Source organism: Myotis myotis, unplaced genomic scaffold (assembly GCF_014108235.1).
Source record: "Myotis myotis isolate mMyoMyo1 unplaced genomic scaffold, mMyoMyo1.p scaffold_m19_p_4, whole genome shotgun sequence".
In the NCBI taxonomy this organism is placed as follows: Eukaryota; Metazoa; Chordata; class Mammalia; order Chiroptera; family Vespertilionidae; genus Myotis; species Myotis myotis.
The window spans coordinates 33,545,540-33,565,777 of NW_023416346.1; the positions used below are offsets into that span (position 1 = coordinate 33,545,540).

The following is a 20,238-nucleotide window of genomic DNA, read 5'->3' on the forward strand; positions in this document are numbered from 1 at the left end:
GAGAGAGATAGAAACATCGAAGAAGGGGAAACATCATTGATCGCTGCCTCCTGCACACCCCCAATGGGGATCAAGCCTGCAACTCTGACATGTGCCCTCTGAGAATTGAACCTGCGACCTCTTGGTGCATGGGTCAATGCTCAACCACTGAACCACATGGACTGGGCGTGAAAACATTTCTTGATTGGTCCCTTGAAAGTGCAAATTTAATTTTTTTCCTCAGGGGTCTTTGGATAAGTAAAAATATCCGGTATTTAACATTTTATGAATTCAAAATTTTAAAAGCTACTTTAGAATATCAGAAAATTCACATAATGTATCAAAATAAGATAGTTCATTAGAAATACAAATTTAATTTTTAATAGAGAACTTGTCCCTAGTAGTTTTTGAAGATTCCCTAAGGAAATGTGTTTTCAAAATTTCTCAACATGCTGATTCCATGCATGTTAAAAGGACAGAGCTAAATTTCCTTTGAGATATCTTTTCTTTTTCCTTTGTCTTCACCAATACAAAGTGGTCAGCATGTTGCAAGTAACATTTTCTCATAGACAAAGGGAAGCCATTAGCATGCGTCACATATCCCTGGGCTTTAAGTGGTTCTGTACAGTATGGTCCAACACTTAGATGAATGGTTATTCATATTTAAACCTTAGAGTGAAAATGAAGTAAGAATTTGGCACATTTTACCTCCTGTGAAAGCAGACAAATAAATCTCATAAAATTAAGGCTTTAATCAAATCTGTTCTATTTACTTAGAAAATGATAGAATGGTAGTAACATCTCTTGGAACACTTTCAGAGATATCTCTGAGGTTTATGGAGGTCAGGTGTGGAAGAGAAAGGACCCCTTTTGGCATAATTTTTGGTTTATCTTGTTTGGCCATATCCAGCGTGAAAAAAAAAATAAGTATATTCCTGTTTATTCAGAAAGATGGGCAAAGTACACCTAAGTCTCATTCTAACATGGCTATGAGGTTCCATTCTGAGGGTTCAGATTATAATATAAACAGGTTCCTTCGATATATTTGTTATGTAAAAAACCTTGGATGAGGCTTCTCAATACTCCAGTATAATATTGAATTCAGCTTCTCAAGGGATAACTTTTTAGTGGGATTTTTGTTGTAAATGCTGTTTGTTTTATAATTTATTTTTAAAGCAAAAGTAAGGCTAAGATATTGCTGTTCAAGAATATCTTTTATTATGATTGAAGACTGGATTTCAGTACCAACCCCTCCCTCTCTCTATACATTATTACTTGGTAATTCCTTGCTCAGCACCAGGTATTTTCTTTTTAAAAATTCTGTTGCATAATATAATACACATACAGAAGAGTGTACAAAACAAAATATAGAGCTCACGAATTTTCACAATGTAAACATGTGTAATTACCACGCAGCTCAGATGAAGAGAATGAAGGCCATCATACTCTCCAGAAGTCACCTGTGCCCTCTTCCAAGTATTAATCCTTCATTCGTCATTACAGATAACCATTATTATAACATTTATGGTCATTACTTCCTTAATTTTCTTTATAGTTTTGCCGCTTAAGTTTATATTCCTAAGATCCATAGTGTTGCCTATTTTTTGAACTCTATGTATTTTGTATCTGGCTTTTATTTTTTGTTCAATACTTCTGAGGCTCATCCATGTTGTTGCGTATTGATCTAGCTTGTTCTTTGTTGTTGTTTTTTGGTGAATACACCACATTGTTCTCCAGTAAATAGACATTGAGTTCATTCCAGTTTTTAGCTTTTATGACTAATACACCTGTTGTATAAGCACATGCATTTCTGTTGGATATATACTTAAGAATGAGAACTGTGGGATCATGGATATAGAGACTGCATACTATACTGGTTTGCTTAATCAGTTCTGGTTAATAGTATTTATTGTCCTGGCATAATTATATATAGCACTCCATTTCACTCTCAAAAATATTTTTGAATGATAAAATAGAACATTGTAGTCATGGAATATATTTTAAATTCATATTTAAGGTAATAGTGATTTTTTTCAATATAGTGGTACCAATTTACATATATTACCAACAATGTATGAGATTTTATGTTGCCCTTCATATTTATCAATATTTGTTATTTTCAGTCTTTTATTTTTTTATTTTTATTTTTTTTAAATATATTTTATTGATTTTTTACAGAGAGGAAGGGAGAGAGATAGAAAGTTAGAAACATCGATGAGAGAGAAACATCGATCAGCTGCCTCCTGCACATCTCCCACTGGGGATATGCCCGCAACCAAGGTACATGCCCTTGACCGGAATCGAACCTGGGACCCTTCAGTCCGCAGGCCGACGCTCTATCCACTGAGCCAAACCGGTTTCGGCATCAGTCTTTTAAATGTTAGCTCTTCTGGTATGTGTCTAGTAGTGTTTCATTATAATTTTAATTTTCTTTTTCTTGATTATTATTGAGATGAACACTTTTTCAAATATTTACTGGCCATTTGGATTTCCTCTTTGTGTTTATGCATATTTTAGTAGCTCAAGTTCTGTGACTTTTGCTTTGCATATTAAAGACCGCATTAAGTTTAGACTGGGTTTATCACTTATTGTTACTACCTATAATGATGCTTTTTGCATGATGATCTATTGTGTCTGATGTTAATAAAACTACATCCACATTCTATAGGTTATTTTTGAATATTGTATCTTTTCCAATCATCTTACTTTCAAATATTCTATATTTTTTTTTGTGGCAGATATGTCTCTTCTACACAGCATCTTTTTAAAAATACTATTTGTGAGTCTGTTTCTTTTACTTAAAATGTTGACTTCATTCATTAGCAAGTCAATGCAGTTACTTGTGTATTTGGGTTTAAATCTATTACTTTACTGTGTGCTTTTAATTTGTTTTGTTCTATTTTCAGTTTTCTTTTTAAAATGTACTTTTGGGTTGATTGATTTTTATTTCTATTTTCCCATTTGTACTTATATATTCTTTTGTTGTTCTATTGGTAATTAACCTAGAAATTATAACATCCATCCTTGACTTGTTTTATTTTATTGTAGTGAGAACAATTAACATGCGAACTATCTTCCTAAGAAATTTTAAGTGTACAATATATTACTGTTGACTATACGTACAATTTTGTACAGCAGATCTCTAGAGAATATTCATCTTGCTTGACTAAAATGTTATGCCCATTGATTAGTAAACTCCCTATTTATCCCTGCCTCTTGTCTGTGGCAACCATTCCACTCTTTCATTACATGAATTTGACTATTTTAGACATTTGATATAAGTGGAATTGTGCAGTATTTGTCTTTTTGTGACTGGGTTGTTTTACTTAGCATATTTGTTTAAGGTTCATCCATGTTGTCATATATTGCAGAATTGCCTTTTTGTTAAAGCTGAATTGTAATCCACTGTATATACCACATTTTCGTTCTTTTTTTTTTTTTTAACTCTCACCTGACGATATTTTTTTCCATTGATTTTTAGAGAGAATGGAAGGGGGTGGGGGGAGAGAGAGAAACAGTGATTGGTTACTTCTTGACCATGCTCCACTGCAGGTGGGCATTTAGCCTGCAACTCAGGTACATGCCCTTGACCAGGAATTAAACCCACTACCCTTCTGTGCATGGCCTGATCCTCTAACTACTGAGCAGCACTTTCCAGGGCCACATTTTCTTTATTCTTTCATCTGTCAAGAGACATAGAGGTTGTTCCCACATCTTGGCTGTTGTAAATAGTGCTGTAATGAACAGAGTGCTGATATCTCTTTGAGATATAATTTTAATTGTAATTTAAATAATTTTAATTAAATACCTAGACATGATACTGCCAGATTATATGGTAGTTCTATTTTTAATTTTTTGAGGAAACTCCATACTGTTATCCATCTTAGCTGCAACCTTTTGTATTCCCACCAACAATGTGCAACATTTTGTATTCCCACCAACAATGTGCACGGATTTCCATTTCGCCACATTCTTGACAATATTTGTTTGTTTGCTTTTTATAATCATCATCTGGACAAGAATGAGGTGTTATCTTATTGTTGTTTTGATTTGAGCTTCCCTGGTGATTAGTGACATTTTTTTTCACATACCTGCTGACCCTTTTTATGTCTGCCCTAGAGAAATGTCTATTCAAGACCTTAGCCCATTTTTAATCGGGTTATTAGTTTGTTTGCTTTGTTTTTATTTTTTTACTATTGAGTTGTCAGAGTTCCTTATATATTTTAAAAATTAACCTATCAGTTTTTTCCTGCCAATAGCGCTCTCACAAACATGGTGAATGTTCCTAAAACCCGCCGAACTTTCAGTAAGAAGCGTGGCAAGCACCAACCCCACAAAGTAACACAGTACAAGAAGGGCAAGGATTCTCTGTATGTGCAGGGGAAAGCGGCGTTATGACAGGGAGCAGAGTGGCTATGGTGGGCAGATTAAGCTGATTTTCCAAAAAAAGGCTAAAACTACAAAGAAGATTGTGCTGAAGCTTGAATGCATTGATCCTAACTGCAGATCTAAGAGAATGCTGGCTGTTAAGAGATGCAAGCATTGTGAACTGGGAGGAGATAAGAAGATAAAGGACGAAGTGATCCAGTTCTAAGCTTCATATTTTTTTTATTATATGACAATAAAATCTTGATATGTTCACTTAAAAAAATTAACCTATCAGATGTCAATTTTGTAAATATTTTTTCCCCATTTCATAGGTTACCTTCTTACTCTGTTGATTGTCTTGCTATTTTGAAGCTTTTAAATTTGATGTAGTGTTTTACTAGTTTATTTTTGTTATTATTGCTTGTACATCTAGTGTTCTATCCAAAAATATCATTGTTAAGACCAGTGTTAAGTAGCCTTTCCCTATGATATCTTCTAGGAGTCTTACCATTTTAGGTCTTACATTTAAATCTTTAATCTATTTCAAGTTAATTTTTAAGAATGGTGCAAGATATGGGTACAATTTTATTATTTTATTAGAGGTCCAGTGCACGAAATTCATGCACTGGGGGGTGTCTCTCAGTCCAGCCTGCACCCTCTCCAATCTGGGACCCCTCGAGGGATGTCTGACTTCCTGATTAGGCCTGATCCCTGTGACATCGGGCCTAAACAGGCAGTTGGACATCTCTCTCACAATCCAGGACTGCTGGCTCCCAACCACTCACCTGCCTGCCTGCCTGATCACCTCCTAACCGCTCCCCTACCAGCCCAATCACCCCCAAATGCCCTCCCCTGCCAGCCTGGTCGCCCCTAACGGCCCTCCCCTGCCGTTCCGGTTGCTCCCAACTGCCCTCCCCTGCCAGCCTGGTCCCCCCAACTGTGCTCCCCTGCTGGCCTGATCACCCACAACTGCCCTCCCCTGCAGGCCATCTTGTGAGAGCCATCTTGTGGCCACATGGGGGAGGCCATCTTTGATCACATGGGGGCAGCCATCTTGTATGTTGGAGTGATGGGCAACTTGCATACTGGTCATGACTAATTAGCATATTCAGTCTTGACTAATTAGCATATCTGGGATAATTAGCATATCCCTCTCTAATTATATAGGATTTGTGAATACTCAGTTTTCACAATGCCATTTATTGAAGAGACTATCCTTTCTCTATTCACCATTCTTGGCTCTCTTGTCAAAGATTAGTTTACCTTACATGCATAATTTCTGGGCTCTCTATTCTGTACCATTGGTCTATGTGTTTGTATGTTAGTACCATACTCTTTGTTACTAAGGCTTTGTAATATGTTTTGGAACCAGGAAGTCTGATGCCTCCAGCTTTGTTCTTTTTTCTCAGGATTACTTTGGCTATTCATGGTCTTGAGGTGTCCATATAAATTTTAGAATTGTATTTTTTCTATTTTTGTGAAAAACGCCATTGAATTTTTTATAGGGATTACATTGAATCTGTAGATGGCTTTAGATAGTATGGAAATTTTAGCAATGTTAATTATTTTGATCCATGAAAACAGAATATGTTTCTATTTATTTGTATCTTTAATGTCTTTCATCAGTATTTTCTTGTTTTCAGTGTATCTTTCACCTCCTTGGTTTACTTTATGCCTAATTAGTATATTGTTTTTATGCTATTTTAAATGAGGTGGCTTCTATATTTCTTCTTCAGATAGTGCATTGTTATATAGAAACCGAATTGATTTTTGCATATTGATTTTGTATTCTGCAACTTTACTGAATTAGTTTACTAGTCCTGACCTTTTTTGATCTTGTCTTTAGTATTTTCTGTATATAAGATCATTTTAGTTGCAATTAGAGACAATTTTACTCTTTTTTATTTGGATGTATTATATTTTCTTGACCAATTGCTCTGGATAGAACTTCTAGTATTATACTATACTAGAGGCCCAGTGCCCAAAAATTTGTGCACTCGGGGGGGTGTGGGGGTCCCTCAGCCCGGCCTGTGCCCTCGCGCAGTCTGGGACCCCTCGGGAGATAACGACCTGCTGGCTTAGGCCTGCTCCCGGGTGGCAGAGGGCAGGCCCAATCCCTAGGTGCAGCCCCTGGTCAGGCTCAGAGCAGAGCCGATGGGGGGGTTGGGGCACCGCCCTCTGTCACACTCAAGGCAGAGTCCATGGGGAGGTTGCGGCACTACCCTCTGTCACGCACAGAGCAGGGCCAATCAGGGGGTTGGGGCGCTGCCCCCTGTCACGCACAGAGCAGGGTCAATCAGGGGGTTTGGGAGCTCCCCCCTGTCACGCACAGAGCAAGGCTGATCAGGGGGTTGAGGAGCTCCCCCCGTCACTCACAGAGTAGGGCTGATAGGGGAGTTGGGGCACCACCCCCTGTCACACGCAGAGCAGGGCGGATCAGGGGGTTGGGGCACCGCCACTCTCACACTCAGGGCAGGGCTGATGGGGAGGTTATGGCTCTAGCTCATCACACACAGAGCAGGGCCCGTGGGGGGGGGGGGCGTTGGGGCACTGCACCCTGTCACACACAGAGCAGGGCCGATCAGGGGGTTGGGGCGCCACACCCTGTCACACACAGAGCCGCAGGGCGATCAGGGGGTTGGTGAGCTTCCCCCTATCAGGCACAGAGCAGGGCTGATCAGGGGGTTGGGGCGCCTTCCCCTGTCATGAAGAGAGCAGGGCGGATAGGGAGGTTGTGGCCCTGCCCCCTGTCACACATAGAGCCACAGGGCGATCAGGGGGCTTGGGCGCTGCCCCCTGTCATGCTGATCCCGGTGCTGGGAGGCATATAACCCTTTTACTATATAGGATAGAGGCCTGGTGCATGTGTGGGGGCCGGCTGGTTTGCCCTGAAGGGTGTCCTGGATCTGGGTGGGGGTCCCCACTGTGGTGCCTGGCCAGCCTGGGTGAGGGGCTGATGGCTGTTTGCAGCTGGTCACACACCCTTCAGGGTGGGGTCCCCACTAGGGTGCCTGGCCAGTCTGGGTGAGGGGCTGAGGGCTGTTTTCAGGCTGGCGGGTGACTGAAGCTCCCAACTGCTCCTTTTTTCCTTTTTTTTTATTCTGGGCCAGCTTTAGCTCTGGCTCCAGCTCTGAGGCCTCGGCTGCTGAAAGCAGCTATCTGGTTTGTTTGGGTTCTATAATCAAAACACTGTATCAACTCCAGCTCTGAGATCCCGGAGGCTGAAAGCAGGTTTCTGGGGTTTTGTTTAGCTTCTATATTTGTAACAATGTTTCAAACTGCCAGCTCAGAGGCCTGCAGAGGCAGGTGGGGAACGTTGGAGTCCTCCGTCACTGAAGCAAGCAAGCCTCATGTTAGCTTCAAGCTGCCTGGCTGCTGGCCGCCATCTTGGCTGGCAGTTAATTTGCATATCACCCTGATTAGCCAATGGAAAGGGTAATTAGCCAAATGTACGGCTAATTACCATGCTTCTCTTTTATTAGATAGGATGAAATAAAGAGGTAATATGCAAATTGACCCTCACACCCTTGTGTCACAAGATGGCCGCCCCATATAATCACAAGAAGGCGGGCAGGGGAGGCCTGTTGGGAGCGACCAGGCCTGCATGGGACTTGTGGTTCTGGTCGTGGCCCCTGACTGGAAGTGGAAGCGGAGAGCGTGGGGAGTACCAGGAATGCTGGGAATCGTAGTTCTGGTGGTGGACACATTGTGCCATCTCCTAGACACTCGAGCAAATTTAGTCTGGAGCAAGTTACTGTTGAGGGTTGGGGATGGAGGGAAAGCAAAGGTGAGAGACATAAGTAAATTCAGAATGTTGAGGGAAAATTAAAATCCTGCAACTTCTAGGAAATCTCCACCAATGGAGTAAAGAAAAAAAAAAGAGCTCCATTATTCTGTGAGCACCAAACCAGACTGGGCTGGTGTCTTACACAATTCGCTCATATGATTGCAAAGACAGAAACTTCACTCTTTTATGTAGCCAGGCAGATACAATGCACAACATGCACATTTTCATGGAAGAGGACTTAACAGCACTATTTGCTATACACCCTTTGGTAAGTCACCTTTTTGGTGGCCATCTGTATCAGTTAATTGCCATAATCAAGAGTAAAAATAAAACTTTTCTATCTCTATGACAAGCAGTTCCTTACAGCTGGGAGCAAGGCAACTATCTATAATGATAAAAGTGTAATATGCTAATTAGACCAGATAAGCAAATGACCTTCCAGACGTCCTTCCAGATGAAGCTGTGGTGGTGGGGCTTAGGCAGAGGTGGTTAGGGGTGATCAGGCATGTAGGCAAGCAGTTAAGGGCAATCAGGCAGGCAGGCAGAGGGGTTAGGGGCAATGAGGCAGGCAGGTGAGTGGTTACGGGCAAATCAGGCAAGCGAGCAGTTAAGGGCACTCAGGCAGGCAGGTGAGCAGTTGGGGCGATCAGGTAGGCAGAGTAGTTAGGGGCGATCAGGCAGGCAGGCGAGTGGTTAGGGGTGATCAGGCAGGCAGGCAGAGGTGATTAGGGGCGATCAGGCAGGCAGGCAGGCAGAGTGGTTAGGGGCAATCAGGCAGGCAGGCAAGAGGTTAGGGGCTATGAGGCAGGAAAGCAGAGTGGTAAGGGGCAATCAGGCAGGCCAGCAGGCAAACAGTTAGGAGCCAGTGGTCCCGGATTGTGAGAGGGTGCAAGCAGGGCTAAAGGACCTCCACCCTATGCACGAATTTCATGCACCAGACCTCTAGTATTAAATAAGGATGGTGAGAGTGGGCACTCTTATCTTGTTTCTGATTTTAGAGTGAAAGTTTTCAACGTTACACCATTTAGTGTAATATTAGCTGTGAACTTGACATAATGCCTTATTATGTTGAGTTGTGTTCCTTCTATACCAAATTTGTTGACTTTTTATTATTATGAAACAATGGTGAATTTTGTCATATACCTTTTCTGAATCTATTGAGATGATCATGATTTTTAAAATCATGATTTCTATCTTTTCTTCTGTTAATGTAGTATATCACATTTATTGATTTATGTATGTTGAATTACTCTTGCATTCCAGGGATAAATCCCACCTGATTCTGACATATGATCTTGTTAATTTGCTGGTGAATTTGGTTGGCTAGTATTTTATTAAGAAATTTTACATCTTCCCCTGGCTGGGTGGCTCAGTTGGACGGAGTGTTGTCTTATACACCAAAAGGTTGTGGATCGGTTTACAGTCAGGGCACATACCTAGGTTGCAGGTTTGATCCCCATGTTGGGGTGTATATGGGAGACAACCCATCAATGGTTCTCTCTCACATTGGCATTTCTCTCTCTCTCTCTTTTTCTCTCTCTCAAATCAATAGAAACATATCCTTGAGTGAGAAAAATAAAAAGATAATTTTTACATATGTATTTATCAGGAATATTAGCCTGTTGTTTTTATTTCTTGAAGTGTTCTTATCTGGCTTTGGTATCACGATAATGCTGACCTCATAAAATGATTTTTGGAGTGTTCTCTCCTCTGAAAATTTTTGGAAGAGTTTTAAGAAGAATTGGCATTCATACTTTTTTAAAAAATATGTTTTTATTTATTTCAGAAAGGAAGGGAGAGGGAGAGAGAGACAGAAACATCAATGATGAGAGAGACTCATTGATTGGATGCCTCCTGCACACCCCACACTGTGTGGGGATTGAGTCCACAACCCGGGCATACTAGTATGCCCTTCACTGGAATCAAACCCAGGACTCTTAAGTCTGCAGGCTGATGCTCTATCCACTGAGCAAAACTGGCTAGGGCGGCATTAATTCTTTAAATGTTTGCTCAGATTTACCTGTGATGCCATATGCTACTGTGCTTTTATTTGTTTGAAGGGTTTTTTTTATTATTTCTCAGTCTTCGTTCTCATTATTGATCTGTTCGGAAGTTTTATTTCTTCATGATTCAGTCTTGATAAGTTAGATGTTTATAGGAATTTATCTATTTCTTCTAGGTTATCCAAAATGTTGGGGAATAATTATTTATAGTAGTCTCTAATGAGTCTTTGTATTTGTGTTATCAGTTGCAATGCCTCCACTTTCATGTCTGCTTTTATTTATTTGAAATTTCTTTGTTTCTTAGTTTAGCTAAAGTTTTATCAAATTTGTTTATCCTTTCAAAAAATAAACTCTTAATTTTGTTAATCTTTTCTATTATTATTTTTGGTCTCTTATTTATTTCTACTTTTATCTTTGTTATTTCATCCCCTCTGCTAATTTTGGTCATAATTTGTTGTTTTTCTAATTACTTAACGTAGACATTTATCTCAATAAATTTCCCTCTTCGAGCTGGTTTTGATGTGTTTTATAAGTTTTGGTATGATATGTTTCTATTTTTGTTTCATATTTTTTAATTTGCTTTGATTTCTTTTTTTAACTAATGGTTGTTCAGGTGTATGTTGTTTAATTTCTACCTATTGTAAATTTTCAAGTTTTCCTCCTATTATTGATTTCTAGTTTCATACCATTGTGATCAGAAAAGATGCTTGGTATGATTTCAGTCTTATTAAATTTGATAAGACTTGTTTTGTGACCTAACAAATATTTTATCCTGGATAATGTTCCATGTGCTCTTGAAAATAATTTTTATTCTGCTGCTCTTGTGTCAAATATTCTGTAGATGTCTGTCAGGTTAATTTGATCTACAGTAGTTCCAATCCAATATTTCTTTATTGATTTTCTGTCTGGATGATATATCCAGTATTGAATATGAGATATTGAAGTCTCATACTATTTATAGTAATATTATCTATTTCCCCCTTCAAATCAGTTATAATTTACTTAATATATTTAAGTGCTCTCATTTTAGGTGCATATATTTTTACAAATTGTTTTATTCTCTATTAATTGGCCTCTTTATCATTATCTAATGGTCTTCTTTTTCTGATGTTACAGTTTTTGACTTAGTCTCTTTGTCTCATATAACTGTAGCTACCCTTGTCTTTTGGTTTCCGTTTGCACAGAATATCTTTCTCCATCCCTTCATAGGGAGCCTATGTGTTTCCTTAAAGTTGAAGTGAGTCTCTTGTAGGAAGCATAAAATGAGGTCTTTTTAAAAATCTATTCAGTCACTTTATGCCTTTTGACTGGAGAATTTAAGCCATTTACATTTAAAGTAAGTATTGATATGTAAGGACTTACCAATGACACGTTATTGTTTTCTGGCTATTTTATAGTTTCTTTGTACTTTTATTCCTCTCTTGCTCTCTTTGTGATTTTTTAAATCTTGAAATATATATACTTTTATATATTTTAAGTTGATAACATCTTTAATTCAATTGTATACAAAAACTCTATCCTTTATTCCCCTGTTGATATTTGGTTTTGATGTCATAATTTGCATATATTATATTTTGTAATCATTAATACATTATTTTAGCTATAGTTATTTCTCATACTTTTGTCCTTTAACATTTATACTAGAGTTAAGTGATTAACACACCACTAATATTGCAGAATTTTCATGCACTGGGCCTCTAGTAGTTAATAATATTGTGTTATTTTTGTCGTGATTATCTTTTTTTTAGTGATTAACATACCACCAGTATTGCAGTATTGGAGTATTCTGAATTTGAGTACATACTTATCTTTAGCAGTATGTTTCATATCTTTTCATTTTATTAATTATTGTCCTTTTAGCATATCTTTTAAGCAGGTCTAGTGGTGATGCACTTGCTCAGGTATTGTTTGTCTTAGAAATTCTTTAGCTCACCTTCATTTTTGAAGGATAACTTTTCCAGGAAATGTATTTCTGGTTGGATGTTTCAACACTTTGAATATATCTTCCGAGCTTTCCTGGAATGCAAGGTTTCTGCCTAGAAATCCACTGATAGCCATATGGAGGTTCCTTCATATGTAAATGATTCTTTTCTTTTGCTGCTTGTAAACGCCCCCCTCCCCCCCCCCCCACACACACTGTTTTAAGGCAGTTATTATAATGTATCCTGGAGAAGATCTTTTTAGGTCCAAATCTCACCCCAGATTTTGGAATTTCTCTCAGCCATTATTTCTTTAAATATAATTTTTGTTCCTTTCTCCCTCTATTTTTCTTCTAGAACTCCAGTGAGGCATGGATTGTTTATTTTAATGAAATCTCATAATTCACGTAGGTTTTATTTAATTCTTTTTCAAACTTACGTGCTTTTAAAATGTAATTTGTTAACAAATAAAAATTGAGTATAGTTGGTGAAAAATGTGGTTTTGATATATATATTCATTGTGAAATGACTAACACAGTCAAACTAATTAACAAATCCATTACTTCCCATAGTTGCCATTTGTGTGTGTGTATGTGTATGTGTGTATGTGTTAAGAACACTTTAGATTTACTCTGTCAGCAAATTTTATAGGAACAGAAAATAGAATGGTGCTTACCATAGGCTGGGGGTGGAATAGAAGATACTGTTAAAAAAATTAAAATGAAATACTTTTAAAGTGTACAGACTTTCAGTTACAAGATGAATACATTCTGGAGACCTAATATACAGCACAGTGACTGTCCTGTCTAATAAAGAGAAAATATGCAAATTGACCATCACACCCTCACAAAGATGGTGGCACCCATAACCACAAGATGGCAGCGCCCAGTGTCCTCAGCCCCGCCGGAGTCCCCCAGTCCTTTTAGCTCCACCAGGGGGAGGGATGGCAGACACCCTCAGGCGGGTCTGGCCACTTCTTGTACCTGCCACTGGAGTCCCACACTCCTTTCAGCCTAGCCAGGCAGGGGGCGGCAAGGCACACAGTGTGGCTGGACCTGCCCTCAGCTCCCCAGCTGCCCAGGGCTGGCCCAAGGTGCAGACAAGCCTTGGATGTCAGCTACCCAGCTGCCTAGGGCCAGCCTGAGGCACAGGCAAGCCATGGATGGCGGCTGCCCGGCTGCCCTGCTGCCCAGGGCCACCTTAGGCTTAGGTAACCAGGGATAGCTGAGGCTTGTGCTGCTGGCAGTGGCAGCAGCAGAGGTGTTATGGGGGCATCACCTTGCCCTGATCGCCAGGTCGCCTCCCGCCCCTGAGGGCTCCCAGACTGTGAGAAGGGGCAAGCCAGGCTGAGGGACCCTCTCCTCTAGTGCATGAATTTTCATAGTCCAGGCCTCTAGTAGTTAATAATATTGTGTTATTTTTGTTGTGTCAAGTTCCTTGCTAAAATTTCAAGTTAAGGAGCTTACATCCATGAGAATATTAAGCATATTTGTATTATACCTTTTAATCTTATTTTATGTAAGTTTGTGAATCTCCTCTTTTATCTGTCATTTATGCCTTTTCTCTCTTACATTGAAATATCTATTTTGTGCCTGGTTATCTTTCATTGTTTGCAGACATTGTATTTTAAATAAACATTTTCCAAAAAAATTTAGTGTTATTTTGATATTTACAGAAAAATTGCAAAGATACTAAAGGGAGTTCCCTTATACACTATGTCCACCATGTCCTCTTAATAGCATTTAAGTTAATATGATACATCTATCACAGTTAATGAACACATATCAATATATTATTATTAACCAAGGTCCACAATTGATTCCCATGTCCTTTATTTTTACCTAATTTCCTGTTTTCTGTTCTAGAACTCTATTTAGGTTATCACATTGCATTTAGTTTTCATGTATTCTTAGGCTCCTCTTGGCTGTGACAGCTTCTCAGACTTTTCCTTGTTTTTATGATCTTGACAGTTTTGAGGCGTGCCGGTCAGGTATTTTGTAGAATGTCCATCATTTGGGATTTGTTTGGATTATGCTATCATGTGGTTTTGATATAATTATCATAAAATGTCATACTAATTTTGATAACAGAAATGATTCACTAAAGAGCTATTTATTAAATGAAATCAAGCCCATTAAAGTATTAGTACACTTTCTCCGAGAGGGTCAAATTGTGAGTAGAGGATAACAATTCTCAATGACTACCTTCATGGTGCTCAATAGCCTATTGGATATTTCTCTCAAATTATACAAAGATTCATTAAAGATAAATTTAGATCTTTAATTACAGTGTTTCATTAGCCATGGGGGCAGTTGCAAAGTTCATATAATATGACCCAAATGAGATCTGGACATTAAAAACAATGCATACAAATATCAGAGAACTGGAAGTAAAAGCTGAGAATAAATGATATTTAAGTGACAGAGGTTTTGTGTTACATCTGTGGATATTCAGTTTAGCAGATTGTAAATTGAAGAAGATTGCTTTTTCAATATGATATCCATTTTGGAAGCTACACAGCCTGTCCCCCCAAAACATATACACACACTTTGAATAATTATAAAGGCAGTGTTTATTAGAATACATTTTATTTTCAAAATTGAGCTATCAACTGTTAACGAGTGTATACATTTTTGGGACATCCTGTATATACTCATATCTAAGTATATTCAGTAATCTATTTTGGCTAAAATTGGAATTACCAATAACTGGATAATATTATATGTATTTTTGAAAGTCAGTATGTTCTGTATTGACTCTACAGATTATACCAGCTCTCTTTGGCTCAAGCTTGCATTATCCAACTAGTCTTGAACTAGGACCTTTTCCTGTATTATTTGGGATGACTATTTTTAAAACACTCAGGCAACATTAGGCTCTTTTAAACTTTAGTCTCTTTCAAGGAGTTAACAACCCAAGGGGGTGAGGAAGCCACCTGCTAAACTTTCAAAATTATTTATGCTGCAAAAGGAATAAATAGCGTATAGTCATATGAGTGTCAGGATCAAGGCTTCCTGAGGTCACGGAAATAAATGAATGCAACCTTTCGTGAATGGGAAAGAGAAATCCCATATAAATGAGAATGGGAGACAGCATGGAAAGTGAGCAGCTAAGGCAAAAAGGAGAAACTGCTGAAATGAATGAATGTAAATTGATAGGAGGCATTTCACAGGTCAGAAAAGATGCATAGCAATGGTAAGGTGATTATAGGCAAAGCTTCTCAGAAAAGGAGTTTCTCTTAAAAGAGGATAATGGCATGAAACTGGTGAAGGGAATTGCAAAGGAAGAAAGAGGCAATACGGTATCAACAAAGCACTAAGTTAAAACATAGGAAAACAAGAAAGGACAAACTGAGGAGCAAACTACCATCTGACTTTGATGGGATCAGTCAGGGTCCCTCGAGCATTTTATTGCTGTGACCCTCAGGAGGAGGAGTGACCCTTCCATGACACAATCAGTGTCTTGTGGTGTCTCTGATTCTTTTTCATTACATGGGTTGTGGCTAAAAACCTCTCTTCTAAGGACAGTTTATAATTTATCAAAGATAACCAATTCTAGGTAAATGACAGCTCCTATAAAGATATGTAGAATTTTATGTTACATTTACTGGAGTAAGAGCAGATACAGTTTTTCTAAAACGTTGATTATAGTTCTTGAACATGAAAGATAATTCAAAGACACTGTATGCCAATACAACACTAACTGAATTGAGTATTTAAGCTGTAAACTTCTGGGATTTGGAGGTTTCTGAGGAGATCATGGATACTGGAGGTGCATTGTTAACAAAGGGTATTTGGTAGTGGTGGCAGTTACAAGCCAGCTGGTTAATGAAGACTATTTTCCCCAGGATGTTACTACATATGTCCTATATCCCAAGACATTAACTTCTGCACCTCACCTTGGTGTCCTTATCAATCAATAGTGAGACACCAAGGTTTATGGGTCTCTTTAAAAAGCAAAATTGCATTAACCACCTTTATTTTATAGGACTTTATGTTTGGTCAACTACTTTCCTGTGCCGTAAATCATTTGATACTCAGCATAATCTGGAGAAGTATGCTTGAAAGATCCTGTTTTTTCTTTGTTTACAGATGAGGGAATATAGGCTCAGAAAAAGGTTCAATGACTTATGCAAAGTTGTACAAGTAGTGAGTGGCAGCAATCAGACTTCACTCCATGCCACCTGACATCTAGTCCTGTGCTTTTCCTACCACACCATGCTATCAATTTTAAATTCCTGCTACCTTAATTCTTCATTTATTACATTTATTTCCTCTCATCCTCTTTCTCTTTTCCCTATTGCAAAGACAAAAAACAAACAAACAAAAAACACAACAACCAAAGCCATATTAGTGTTTTTTTTTTTCACTTTAAAGAGCATGGGAATCCCTTGTGAGGTGAGGTTGTTACCGTTCAAAACTGATTTTATGACTAAGGGCTAAATATAATAGATAAATTACAGTATTCACATGCATTCTTATTCATACTTATGGGCTTTGGATCTCTTGGAGACCCTTTTCCATCCCATCTCCTTACTGAGGTGTGTGTATATGTGTGTATAAAAGAGAAAAGGCAGATAAAGCCTGACTTACCATCTTAGGTAATTAAAAGCTCTTGGGTTCCATCTCTATGAGTCATCTGTATTCAAAGACTGTCAGATCTTTATACATAAAGAACAGTATGATATCCTAGTTGCAAGGGCCAGTTTTCATCCTAGTATTATTCTAATCTATAGGTACTTCTTTGTAAAAGAGGCTATACTCTTTTTATTCATAATCTCTGTATGAGGTACATTTTTAGCAACTTGTCAACCTGGTATTGTTTTTCAGTTATATTTGCTTGTTTGCCTGTTGTCTGCAAGCACTACTGTGCAGAGGACTGGCCTTGGGTAGGTCAGAGCACACTCCTTGAAGCTGAATATGGTTTCCTTTCCAACTGCAGGAGAAAATATTTTATGTAGTTGCCAAAGACATGGAACTTGATTCTGTCATTTCCCCCCCTAAGTAACTAATGCCAAGCTGGATGGCAGATCTGGGTGGCATACCTCCTTGGAAAGTCAGGACAGCTTACAAACCCTGAGTATTTGACAAACCTGGATATAGCACAGAGTAGCACTAAAAATGAGATAGGAAGGGAGGGAAAACACATTTTTGATTCCATACAATTTTCAGAAAGTCAGCCTTAACTAGAGAAACTGTACAACCTCAATTAGAGAAGGTATAAAGGCAATTTCCAAATTTATAAGAGCTAGAATTGTTTCCCTTGGCACACAAAATATGTGCTTAGTTGTAATCTGTATATTCAGACTCCCAGTCAGGACACATGCCTGGGTTGCAGACTCTATGCGCAGTAGGGGCCATGCAGGAGTGCAGGCAGTCAATCAATGATGTTCCTCTCCCATTGATGCTTCTATCTTTCTATCCCTCTCCCTTCCTATGTTTCTAAAAATCAATTAAAACAGCCCAAGTGCCCATAAATAGGCGAGTGGATAAAAAAGCTGTGGTACATTTACACATGGAATACTATGCAGCTGTAAAAAAGAAGGATCTCTTATTCTTTGAGATAGTATGAATAGATCTGGAGAGTATTATGCTAAGCGAAATAAGCCAGCCAGAGAAAGACAAGTATCACATCTCACTCATATGTGAAATATAATAGACAAAATAAACTGATGAACAAAAGAGATCCAGAGAATAGAAACATGGAACAGATTGATGAATCTCTGAGGGAGGGCTGGGGGACCGGTGGGGAGTGATTGGGAATTTTATATGCATAGCCCATGGACACAGAAAATAATATGTTGAAGGCCTGGGAGGAGTGGATGCGGGATGGAGGGGGTCAATGGGAAAAACGAGGGGGCATCTGTAATACCTTCAACAATAAAGATCAATTTAAAAATAGTAAGGAAAATCAATTAAAACATAAAAAAACTGAAACATTTGATTAAAATGAAGATTCCAGGGACTCCACTGAGTCAAAAAGTGGGCATGAGGCTCAAGCACCTGCTTTTACTACAAACTCTGCAAGTGTTTGTAGTAAACACTGAACATATACCTCAAGTATTTCTGAAGAGAAAACAATTGAAGAGGTTCATAGGACAGGAAGGGTGAAATAGAGCCACTTAAAAAGATGCCTACTAATGAAAATTATAGAAAATATTGCTGTGAAAGCATTAATTATGAAAAACAAAAAATTTAGACACCAAATAGAAAATTTTGAAAAATTACCTTCAATATGGGAACTTGAGCAAAGAAACCTGCATTAATTACAAATAAAATAATAACAGAAACTTACTATGATCTATCAAAAGGTATTTTCATTGATGGTGCTGAACACTATTGGGTTTTGAAGGGCTTTCAGTATCTGTTGAAAGGTGTATTCTCTCCCCCTAGAAAACTGTACTTATGCAAATAAGCAAATATTTTGCATGTATTTATGAAGGGATTCAAGTTCCTCCCATTGCTCAAATAAACCCAGTTTGAGAACCCCTGACAAAAAAAAATCACTACTTGGATCAGTAATTACTGTGGCACCAACAAAAATGAACTAAAATCCAAAATGTCATATAACTTTTATTGAACACAATGGGAAGATTTCACCTTCATTTACTGCTTCTATGATATGACCCTTCAGCTGTTCCTTGTGCTGTGGCTTCTTTAAAAGCATCTTCTCTAAATGACAAATATCCCAAACTCGAGGAACTCTGCAGAAGTGATCCACATCAGTTTGAAACTGCTCAGAGAAGTCATGATGGATGCACCAATCCAGGCAGAGAAACACCTATCGGGAGAAGCTGTGATCTTGATGAGAGTTCCTCTTGAAGCCAGCTCTTCCAGTTCTTTCATAAGTCTTTCCTCAAGCCCAGGGAAGAGAGTGTTGCCCCCAGACAGTAGAATTTCTGCAGAGATTCTTCTGGATGTCCATGTCACACTTCATAATGCTGCTGACCACCATTTTTGAGAGCCCCAGGCTGTGGGTGCCTAGCTGCTGAGGTGTGAAAAGAATCTCAGGCACCTGGTATCGCTGTTCCCCTACAAAGATGACACTCCCATCTGGCAGTAGGTATTTTCAGGACTTCCTTTGGGCTCTTATGTGGTTCTTTCTCTGGATCCAAGGCCACATAGCACAGCTTCTCTTTGATGTCATCCACTAAGTCCTTGTTGAGTATGTAAGGGAAGACGCTCCCACTAGTGAGAAGCAGCTGGGCAAGGTGCTCTGTGAAATCCTTCCCTGCCACATCGAGCTTGGTGATAGCATGAGGCAGGGAGTAATCTTCAAAGACGGGAACCATGCAAGTGACTCCTTCCCCACTGTCCGCCTCAGGGCCCATGACAGAGGCAGAGGCATAGAGTGCTGCCGCCACGTAGTTTGACAGGTAGAAGGAAGGCACCTTGAAGGTCTCAAGCATTACTTCTGCCATCTTCTCTCGAGTCTTCATTGGGTTAAAAGGAGGTCTCGGTCATGAGTACAGGCTGTTGAGAGGATTTTACTCCCAGTTCCCACTCGAAAAGGTATTCCCAGAGTTTCTCCATGTCATCCCACCCTGTTACCAGCCCAAGCTCAATGGGATAGTGTAACTGGAAGGCCTCATACTTGTACTGGGCATTTCCCCCCACAATGTAGCTTTTCTGATAGGGTTCTGATAACGGCATGTTAAACTGAGGATGCCCCACGACAGAACTGATGACATGATGGGGTACCGTCTCTCCAGACAGGCCTGCTTTGCAGGCTCCTGATCCATTGTCAAAAACTACAGCCGAAATGTCTAATATGTATGGGTTAAACATACCTGAAGAATGTTCTACTGAACTTCACCAAAATCCAGCACATTTAACCACGGGGTGAAATAGTAGGCTCCTCTGGAAGTTCTAAAGGATACCCAAGGATACCCAAGTTATCAGGTTGTCACTCAGTTGAAGCTAGCAGGTTGTCCCCAATACCCCAAAGCACCGCATCTTCAACCCATAAATTTTCTTCTCCTTATGGCAGCCTAGAGCCTGGTGAGGCTATTTCACTGATGATTACCTGCTATGTAACAATGTCGTCATGGTAACAATTGTCCCCAGAGAGCATTAGAGAGACTTTAAGGTGTGGGGGTCTCTGAGATACCAGTACTGCTAGGGTGAAACATAGGAAGGTAAACCATATCTATGGATAGCTTTGGGTGAACCTGAAACAGAGT

The 20,238-nt window shown here is 39.1% G+C and overlaps 2 pseudogenes; one reads left to right on the forward strand and one right to left on the reverse strand.

Moving 5' to 3' along the window:
* Window positions 1–4,251: 4,251 nt before the first annotated feature.
* On the forward strand, window positions 4,252–4,573 carry LOC118654598 (annotated as a pseudogene).
* Window positions 4,574–18,712: 14,139 nt separating this feature from the next.
* LOC118653302 lies at window positions 18,713–19,843 on the reverse strand (annotated as a pseudogene).
* Window positions 19,844–20,238: the final 395 nt, after the last annotated feature.